This window comes from Lynx rufus, unplaced genomic scaffold (assembly GCF_022079265.1).
Source record: "Lynx rufus isolate CCGP_SWC_20201006 ecotype Redwood Valley unplaced genomic scaffold, mLynRuf1.p SCAF_5, whole genome shotgun sequence".
In the NCBI taxonomy this organism is placed as follows: domain Eukaryota; kingdom Metazoa; phylum Chordata; class Mammalia; order Carnivora; family Felidae; genus Lynx; species Lynx rufus.
Window position 1 is genome coordinate 1,950,899 of NW_025814867.1, and position 9,941 is coordinate 1,960,839.

The 9,941-nt window shown below is 38.3% G+C and overlaps 1 protein-coding gene across 1 annotated transcript in view; it reads right to left on the minus strand.

The window, feature by feature from the left end:
- The window catches only part of FBXL2 (F-box and leucine rich repeat protein 2), a 44,844-nt gene extending 35,449 nt beyond the window's left edge, over nucleotides 1–9,395 (minus strand). The window contains exon 1 of the mRNA XM_047099903.1: nucleotides 9,311–9,395. The gene's annotated coding sequence lies outside the window, so the exon portion shown is untranslated. The remainder of the gene's footprint in view (nucleotides 1–9,310) is intronic.
- Between the last annotated feature and the right edge of the window lie 546 nt (nucleotides 9,396–9,941).

Consider the following 9,941-nt stretch of genomic DNA (forward strand, 5'->3'; position numbering starts at 1 on the left):
TCCGCTCATCTGCATTTTCCTGAGATACAGCTTCAATGTATCTTTAGGGGTGAGTCCTGATTCTTGCATACAGTAGCCAAATGTCTCCCAAACTGGCCTCAAACCACATGTCACTCTTATCTGCTCCTTCTGCCCTGGTAGGGTGCTACGGAAGTGAGCTAGAGCCTGGTGGAATGCCGAAGTTGAAGATATGGAGCCCAAAGTCTGACCAAGGTGATTAGAATGATCAGAGAAGAGTATCAGAGCAGAGAGAACTCTAGAGGGTTCCCCTCAAGAACTCAGTAGAGTACTAATCAGAGCATGCGTATGTGGAAACTACCCAAAGCCAGAGAAAGAATCCTTAAAAACCGTTAAAGGGTACAACAGCCAGAGCCTACCCGGAGTCAGGAAAGTGCCCATTCCCACAAGCCAACAATGCAAATCATCTTAATCTGTGGGACACTGGGTAGGGCGCTGAGAACTCATTGCTTCAGGTATACAATTAGCCCTCGACGAAACACTGCTTCAGTCCAACTTAACAAATTTAAAAAAGAAAAGGGGTTGAAGAGAACTATGTCCAAATAACTCAACTGTGTCCAGAACAAAACTCAAGAACAGTTATAGGAATACAAAATATTCAGCTACCAAAATAAAACTCACGATGTCTGGCATTGAACAAAAAGTTGCCATGCATTCAAAGAAGAAGGAAAACACAACCATAATGAGGACAAATTTTCAATCAAAGCTGACCCAGAACTGACACAAATATTCGAGATAGCAGACAAAGACATTAAAAGTTATTACAACTGTGTTCTGTAGAATGTAGTTCTAAGGTGCAACCTAAAGATTAAACAAGTTATGTTTATTAAATATGCCATGTAGAGACAACAGAGATATTTTTAAAGACCCAAATTAAACTTTCAGACAATGGCTGAGATAAAAAATTTCCTGGACGGGATTAACAGCAGATGAGACACTGTGGAAGAAAATATTGGTGATCTTGAAGACATAGCAATAGAAACCATCCAAAATGAAACCTGGAAAGAAAACAAGAAAAAATAAAAAGAACAGAACACGAATGAGTTGTGGGACAGCTTCAAGCAACCTAATATACATGTGACTGGGAGTCCCCAAGGAATAGGAGATTAGGGAGGGGGGGTAGTGGATATCTGAAGAAGTATTGGCCAAAATTTTTCCAAAATTTATGAAAACTATAAACCTACGGATCCAAGAAACTCGAAGAATTCGAAGTACAAGAAATACGAAGAAAAATACATCAGGGCATATCATAACCAAATTGGTCAAAAGCAGTGACCGAGTAATCTTAAAGCAACCGGAGAAAAAGACACATTATGTAGAGAGAAAGAAAAATAAGGGTGACGGAAGATTTCTCACAGGTAAGAAAAGAGCAAGAAAACAGAGGAACAGCATCTTTAAAATACTGAAAACAAACAAACAAAAAAAAAACTGTCAACAAAATTCTATGCTGAGCAAAAATATTTTTCAAAGTGAAGGAAAAATAAGTTTTTTCAGACACAGAAGAGCTGAAAGAGGGGCACCTGGTGGCTCAGTCAGTCACCTCTGACTTGGGCTCAGGTCACAATCTCAAAGTCTGTGAGTTCGAGCCCTGCTTCAGGCTCTTTGCTGACAGTGTGGAGCCTGCTTCAGATTCTGTGTCTCCCTTTCTCTCTGCCCCTGTTCAACTCGTGCTCTTTCTCTCTTTCAAAACTAGAAGAAGAAGGAAAAAAAAGAGCTGAAAGAATTAATCAGATCTGCGGTACAAGAAATGTTAAAGAACCGTCTTTAGGTAGAAAAAAAGAGTGACACTAGATGACAATTTGTATCTGCACAAAGGAATGAAGAACTGGAAACAGTAACTACTTGGGTATATAAAGTCAATTTTTTATGTATTTAAATCTCTTAAAAAATAATTGACTATTAAAAACTACTAACAATCCAGTGTGGAATTTATATTATATGTAGATTGAAAACGTGTAGCAGGGGCGCCTGGGTGGCGCAGTCGGTTAAGCGTCTGACTTCAGCCAGGTCACGATCTCGCGGTCCATGAGTTCGAGCCCCGCGTCGGGCTCTGGGCTGATGGCTCAGAGCCTGGAGCCTGCTTCCGATTCTGTGTCTCCCTCTCTCTCTGCCCCTCCCCCGTTCATGCTCTGTCTCTCTCTGTCCCAAAAATAAATAAACGCTGAAAAAAAAAATTTAAAAAAAAAAGAAAATAAAAAAAAAAGAAAACGTGTAGCAATAATGGCATAAAGGCTGAGTGCGTAAAACTGGAATTGATATGTAATATAATTTGAGGTTACATTATAATAAGTCCAAGATGTACGTTATAAACTCCAAAACAACAATCAAATTACAACATAACACATTACAGCTCTAATCCAAAAAAGGATAAAAAATGGAACCATAACAAATTCTTAATCCAGAAAAAGGCAGACAAAGACGAAAGGGAAAGAAAAAAGTGTATGGGACAAATAGAAAACAAATAGCAAGAGAGTAGATATAAAACCAACCATATCATATCAATTATCACTTTAAGTTTAAATAATCTAAATACCCAAACTAAAAAGCAGAGATTGTAATAATGGATCAAAAAAGCAACATCCAACCATACATTGCTTACAAGAAACTAACTTTAAATATAAAGATACAAATCAGTGAAAAGTAAAAGAACAGAAAAACATATGCCATGCCAACACTAATCAAAGAAATCTGGAGTGTCTATATGATATCAGATGACGTAGACCTCACAGCAAAGAATACTCCCAGAAATAAAAGAAGGCTATGTGATAATGATACTTGGTCAATCCATCATAAAGGCACAGCACCCTAAATGTTTATATACCTAATAACAGATCTTCAAAATACATGAAGAAATAAAGTGACAGAACTGCAAAGAGAAACAAACACAAAATTATAGGCAGAGATTTCAATGTAACTGTCGATCAAATAAGAAGTCAGCAAATCAGTAAAGATATAAAACACTTGACCATCACTCTCAATCAACTTGATCTAATTGATATTTATAGAACACTCCACCCCACAGCAGTTCAAGTTCATATGAACATTTACCAAGACAGACCATATTCTTGGCTACAAAACAAGTTTTAATAAAATTAAAAGGATTCAAGTCATATAAAGTATATTCACAGATCACAATTGAATTAAATTAGTAATCAATAATATAAAAATCTGGAAACGCCCAAATATTTAGAAACTAATTAATACACTTCTCAACAACCCATGGTCAAAGGAGAAATCAAAAGAGAAACAGAATACAGTTTTAATGGAATGAAAATGCAAACAAAGAATTCAAACTTGTGAAATGCTATTAAATCAGTACTTTGGGAGAAATTTATAGCACTAACTTTCCATTCTAGTAAAGGGAAATAGGGTTGACTTAAGCTTTCATGTTAAGAAACCAGAAAAAAGAAGATCAAATGAACCTAAAGTAAACAAAAGAAAAGAATAAAAGATCAGAATGTATATCAATGAGGCAGCAAAAAGGAAAACAATGAAAAAAATTTTAAAAACCCAAAGGTAGTTTTTTGAGAATATCATTAAACTTAATAAACCTGTAGCCAGAATGATCAGGGGGGAAAAACACAAAAGGGAAAACATGTATCAGAGAAACCGACACATCTTCACTTTAAAATACGCTATTAATGTCAATAACAAAGCCAAAGAATATGTAAGTTGAAATAGGCAATGTACGGTCACTGTGCCTTTGATTCGACATCGCAACTACTTCCATATAGTAAAAAAAAAAAAAAAAAAAAAAAAAAAATTAACCAACATCAGGAATATAGAGAGGAGGTATCACTGCAGATTTTACAAATAGTAAAATGATAATCAGAAGGTGGGGTGCCTGGCTGGCTCAATCAGTAGAGCATGTGACTTTTGATCTCAGTGTTGTGAGTTTGAGCCCTATGTTAGGGGTAGGGTTTGCTTAAAAAAATAAAAATAAAATGATAATAAGACGGTATTATAAACAACTTTATGACCATAAATTTAACAACTTGGATGAAATAGACAACATCTTTGAAAGATAAAAATTATACCAAAGGTTGCTCAAGAAGGAATAGAAAACATGAAGAGTTCTACATATACTAAATAAATAGAATTTGTAGTTAAAAACCTGAAAAAGAAACATGCAGGCCCAGATGGCCTCAGTGGTGAATTCTACCATACATTTAAGGAAAAAAATAATAAAATTCTACATAAATTCTTCCAAAATCCTGAAGAGGAGGGAACACTTCTCAATTCATTCTATGAGGCCAGTATTACTTGATACCCAAATCAGACAAAAATATCCCAAGAAAAGAAAACCAAAGAACCATATCCCTCATGAACATAGATGCAAACAAAGTTCACAAAATTTTAGCAAACAGAATACACCAATATGTAAATAATATAATACATGATGACTCACATTGTTGTTTATCCAAGGGATGGAAGGTTGGTTTAACATTAAAAAATTAACCCATGTTTATAGCAGCACTATCAACAACAGCCAAAGTATGGAGAGAGCCCAAATGTCCAACAGATGAATGGATAAAGAAAATGTGGTGTATACACACACACACACACACACACACACACACACACACAATGGAGTATTACTCGGCAACCAAAAAGAATGAAATCTTGCCATTTGCAACTATGTGGATGGAACTGGAGGGTATTATGCTAAGTGAAATTAGAGAAAGACAAAAATCATATGACTTCACTCATATGATAACTTTAAGAGACAAAACAGATGAGTATCAGGGAAGGGAAACAAAAATAACATAAAATCAGGGAGGGGGACAAAACATAAATATGGAGAACAGAGGGTTACTGGAGGGGTTGTGGGAGGGCGGATGGGCTAAATGGGTAAGGGGCATTAAGGAATCTACTGCTGAAATCATTGTTTTACTATATGCTAACTAATTTGGATGTAAATTTTAAAAAATAAAAAATAAAATTAAAATACTAAAAAAAAAAAATCAGCCAATGTAATTCACCATGCTAACTAAACAGGTAAAACCATACAATAATCTTACACAGAAAAAGGACTTGACAAAATCTAACACCCACACTCAATTGAAAAGAAAAACCCTCAGCCAACTAGAAATAAGAGGAAAATTTCCCCAATTTGATGATCATCAGCAAAAAAATCTAGAACACCATATTTGGATGCCTTCTCCCTAAGGTCATGAACTGGCTAGGATGTCTGTTTTCACTATTTCTATTCAACACTGTACTAGAGATTCTAGCCAGTGCAATAAGGCAAGAATAAGAAAAGGCACTGATTGGAAACAAAGAAGAAAAACTATCTTTGATGATAGGTGACATGACTCCTGTTTATGCAGAAAATCCAAAGTAACAAACAAAAAGCTACTAAAACGGAGTCTATTAAGGCTGAAGGACAATCAATGTACAAAAATCAATAGTATTTCTGTTTACTAACAATGAAGAATCAAAAATTGAAATAAAAACACTATTTACAATAACATTTCATAACACAGATAAATATGACAAAACATGTGTATAATTGTCCTATGACAACTGTAAAACTGTAAAACATGCTGAAAGAAATTTTAACACACCTAACTATATGGAGAGATACACCATGTTCATGAGTTGGGAGACTCAATATTGTTCAGATGTCAGTTCTCCCCAAATTGATCTATGAATTCAGCATCATCCTAAATCATGATCCCAGCAAGATATTTTGTAGAAATTGACAAGCTGATTCTATAGTTTATATGAAAATGCAATCTAGAACAGCAAAACAATTTTGAAAAGAACAAAGTTGGAGGAAAAACACTATTTGATTTCAAACTTATAAAGCTGCAGCTAATCCAGACAGTGTGGTTTGGTATAAAGACAGACAAATAGATCAATGGAAAATATAGAGAGTATAACAATAGTCCCACAGTTATTTGGACAACTGATTTTCAACAAAGGTGTCAAGGCAATGAAGTGGAGAAAGGGTGGTCATTTCAACATACGGTGTTAGAATAACCAAACGTCATATGCAAAAAATGAATTTCAATTTATACCTCACACCATATACAAAAATCAACTCAAAATGGATCATAGATCTAAACTACCAACTTCTAGAAACACAGGAGAAAATCTTTATGACCCTGGGTTAGGCAAAGATCTCATGTATCATTGACAAAAATTGGTAAGTTGAATTTCATTAAAATGAAAAACTTCTCTTCAAAAACCAGTTAAGAGAATACAAGGATAAACCACAGACTGGAAGAAAACATTTACAAAATACAAATCTGATAAAGGACTTGTATTCAGAGTGTAACTCTCAAAATTCAATGGTAAGACAAAAACAATCCAATGAACAAAAAGGGCAAAAACCCCACATCTGAACAGATATTTCAGCAAAGAAAATACGTGGATAGGGGCTCCTGAGTGGATCAGTCAATTCAGCATCTGACTCTTGATTTCGGTTCAGGTCATGATCCCAGGGTCATGGGATCGAGCCCTGTGTCTGGCTCCATGCTGAGTGTAGAGCCTGCTTAAGATTACCTCTCTCTTGTTTCCGATTCTGTGTCTCCCTCTCTCTCTACCCCTCCCCCGTTCATGCTCTGTCTCTCTCTGTCCCAAAAATAAATAAACGTTGAAAAAAAAAAAAAATTAAAAAAAAAAAAAAAAAGGGGCGCCTGGGTGGCGCAGTCGGTTAAGCGTCCGACTTCAGCCAGGTCACGATCTCGCAGTCCGTGAGTTTGAGCCCCGCGTCGGGCTCTGGGCTGATGGCTCAGAGCCTGGAGCCTGTTTCCGATTCTGTGTCTCCCTCTCTCTCTGCCCCTCCCCCGTTCATGCTCTGTCTCTCTCTGTCCCAAAAATAAACGTTGAAAAAAAAAAATTTAAAAAAATAAAAAAAAGATTACCTCTCTCTGCCTCTGCCCGTCTCATCCACTCATGCACTCTCCTACCTCTCAAAAAAAGAAAAGAAAATACGTGGATAGGAAAAGTACATAACAAAATACTCGGGGTGCCTGGGTGGCTCAGTCGGTTAAGTATCTGACTCTCGATTTTGGCTCAGGTCATGATCTCACAGTTCATGAGTTCGGGCCCCATGTCGGGCTCCACGCTGACAGTGTGGAGCCTGCTTGGGACTCTCTCTCTCCTTCTGCCCTTCTCCCACTCTCACATGGGCTTTCTCTCTCCCTCCTTCTCTCTCCTTCTTTGTCCCTCCCCTGCTCGTGCTCTCTCTCTGTCAAAATAAAGAAATAAACTTAAAAAAAAAAGATGCTCAACAACATTCATCATTAGAAATACAAATTAAAACCACCATGAAATACCACTACACATACCTATCTATCAGAAAGGCTAAAATTAAAAAGACTGACCTACCAAATGTTGACAAGGTGGGGGAGGGACTGGAAGTACCACACACTTCTGGTGGGAATACAAAATGGCATAATCCTTTTTGGGAAACAGTTTGAAAGGTTTAAAAAGTTAAACACACACCCACCAAATGATCTAGCTAATCCTAGGTATTTACCCAAGAGAAATGAACATATATGACATACGAAGTCTTATACACAAATGTTCATAGCAGCTTTATATGTAATGGCTGCAAACTGGAAAGAACCCAAATGAGAAATTAATAGATGGTATTATATCCATTAAATGGATCACTATTCAGCAATAAAAAAGAATGAATTACTGATACATACGACCACACGGGTGGATCTCAAAACAATGATGTTGAGTGGAAGAGGCCAGGCAAAAAGGAGAACATACTGGATAATTAGTTAAACTTTTGAAGATTCAAACTAACCTATAGCAACAGAAAGCAGATCGGTGGCTGCCTAGCAGTGGGACAGACACAGGGTAGGAGGGAGGGAGGGATTATAAAGGCACATGAGGAAACGCTCATGGGACATGCAATGTTCATTATTTTCATTACAGTGTTGGTTTTATGGGTATATACATATGCCTAAAATGATCAAATTATACCCTTCAAGTACATACAGTTTATTGTATCTCAATTACATCTCAATACACCTGTTAAAAATCCCCAGGACTTCATACATAATGCTGAAGCAAGAGTTACAGAGAGCACACATGTAAGATTAGTACTGGGGTTTTAATCTATTTTGATTATTACTGTATCTCCATTCCCTAGATCAGTGCCTGGCGCAGTCGGGCTCAATAAACATTTGCAAACGAATAGCCTCCCTCCATCAAAAACAACAGTACATATGTGGAACAGAGTAGATGCCAAGGCTAGCTCTAAGTCATTACAAGAAAAAACTGGAGGGGTGCCTGGATGGCTCAGTCGGTTAAGCACCTGACTCCTGACTTTGGCTCAAGTCATGATTTCATCGTTCTTGAGATCAAGCCCCAAGTCGAGCCCTGTGCTGATGGTGTAGAGCCTGCTTGGGAGTCTCTCTCTCCCGTTCTCTCTGCCCCTCCCCCGCTTGTGCTGTCTCTCTCGAAATAAATACATAAACATTTAAAAACATGTTACAAGTCAATTTTCCTAGCAATGGTGCAGATGTTTCAATGACAAATTACGCCATCTGTAATTGTACTGCACATTCTCACGGGCAGTCGCGACTGACGTACATGGGGGTGATGCTTAGGTCTACGAGAGACAAAGTCCGTCCCAAGGTTCTAGGGGGCAGTGTGTATTCTAATGTAGCCAACCTCAAACAACAGTAGAGGCCACAAGGATAAAAACATAAAGGCTTTAATTATGTCTCGTCTCCAGAAAAGCACGTGCCCTTAATAGCGGATTGCTAACATTTCCAATAAATAATGGCTACCCAGTAAGAGGTGGGCAAGCGTGTGTTTGGGTTAACTATAATAAAAAGACTGTGGTAATCACATCCTTTTAGGAGCATGCAAAATTCCAGGTTATGTGCAGGACGCTTCTGAAAGAATTATTTTGCCAAGTAGGAGAATACACAAAGAGGTGGTCACTTTCATGAAGATGAAGCTAGCAAGAAGGGGAAGTGAAGGAGGGAACAGAGGCAAACCATCGTTACCATCGAGCACCAGGCCCTTCATGCGTGCTGTTTCGAGTGATGCCCGTGACAGTGTCACGCGGGAGCCACAGCTGCCTTCACTTTGCAGGAGAGAGAGCAACACCCAGCGAGGCGAAATAATGCGTCCTCAGGCCACATCCCTAACCCAGGCCGGAGGATTCCAAACTTACGGTTCTTTTATTACTCTACGCAAATTACCACAGAACCGACGTCACAGGAGAAGAGCACTTAATATGCTTGGTTTGCTCTTGCCGATGGCAAGTCGGCTACGAGCTGCCACGACACAGTGAATCACTGTGGATCCAACTTACTTCAAGGAGGAGTCCCCAACACCGATGCAACCCCGCAGGCTGAGCTTCCTCAGGAACCCACCGCATCGCTTGGAGATATTTTCCACGACTCGACCCTTGAATCAAGAACGTCGGGAAAAACATCTTAATTTTCATGCTGCTTATCTAATGGCATAATAACCTGAAATTTAGAAACGGAATCGAATTTTCCCGGGCATAAAAGAAGCTATTTCGGAACATTCTTCCAACACCCCACCTTGTTCCTAGCGTATAAAGGAGCTGCAGGCATGGAGAAATAGTTTCAATTAAAGCGTTAAATATTAAAAAAAAAAAAAAAAAAATCCGTGCACCATGTTTTGGAAGTTTTAGCCCCGGAGCTAGGCCTCCCCTGAGGGCTCACGGCTACTCCACCGATGACAAGGCTTTGTGACGTCAGCTATGGGAACACTGGGTGCTGAGCAGGGGTCTACAACAATGTTGCTCCAAAAAAACCAAACTTTGTTGTAGCTGAACATTACGGCACTGGAAGTCTGAAGATGTATCATAAAAGCTCCCCCGCATTCTTAGAAATCCCTATGTAAACACATTTCCTTTGAAAAAGGAACTCGGGCTGGCAGATACGTTAAAGGGGAAAAGAATGAACATCGGTTAA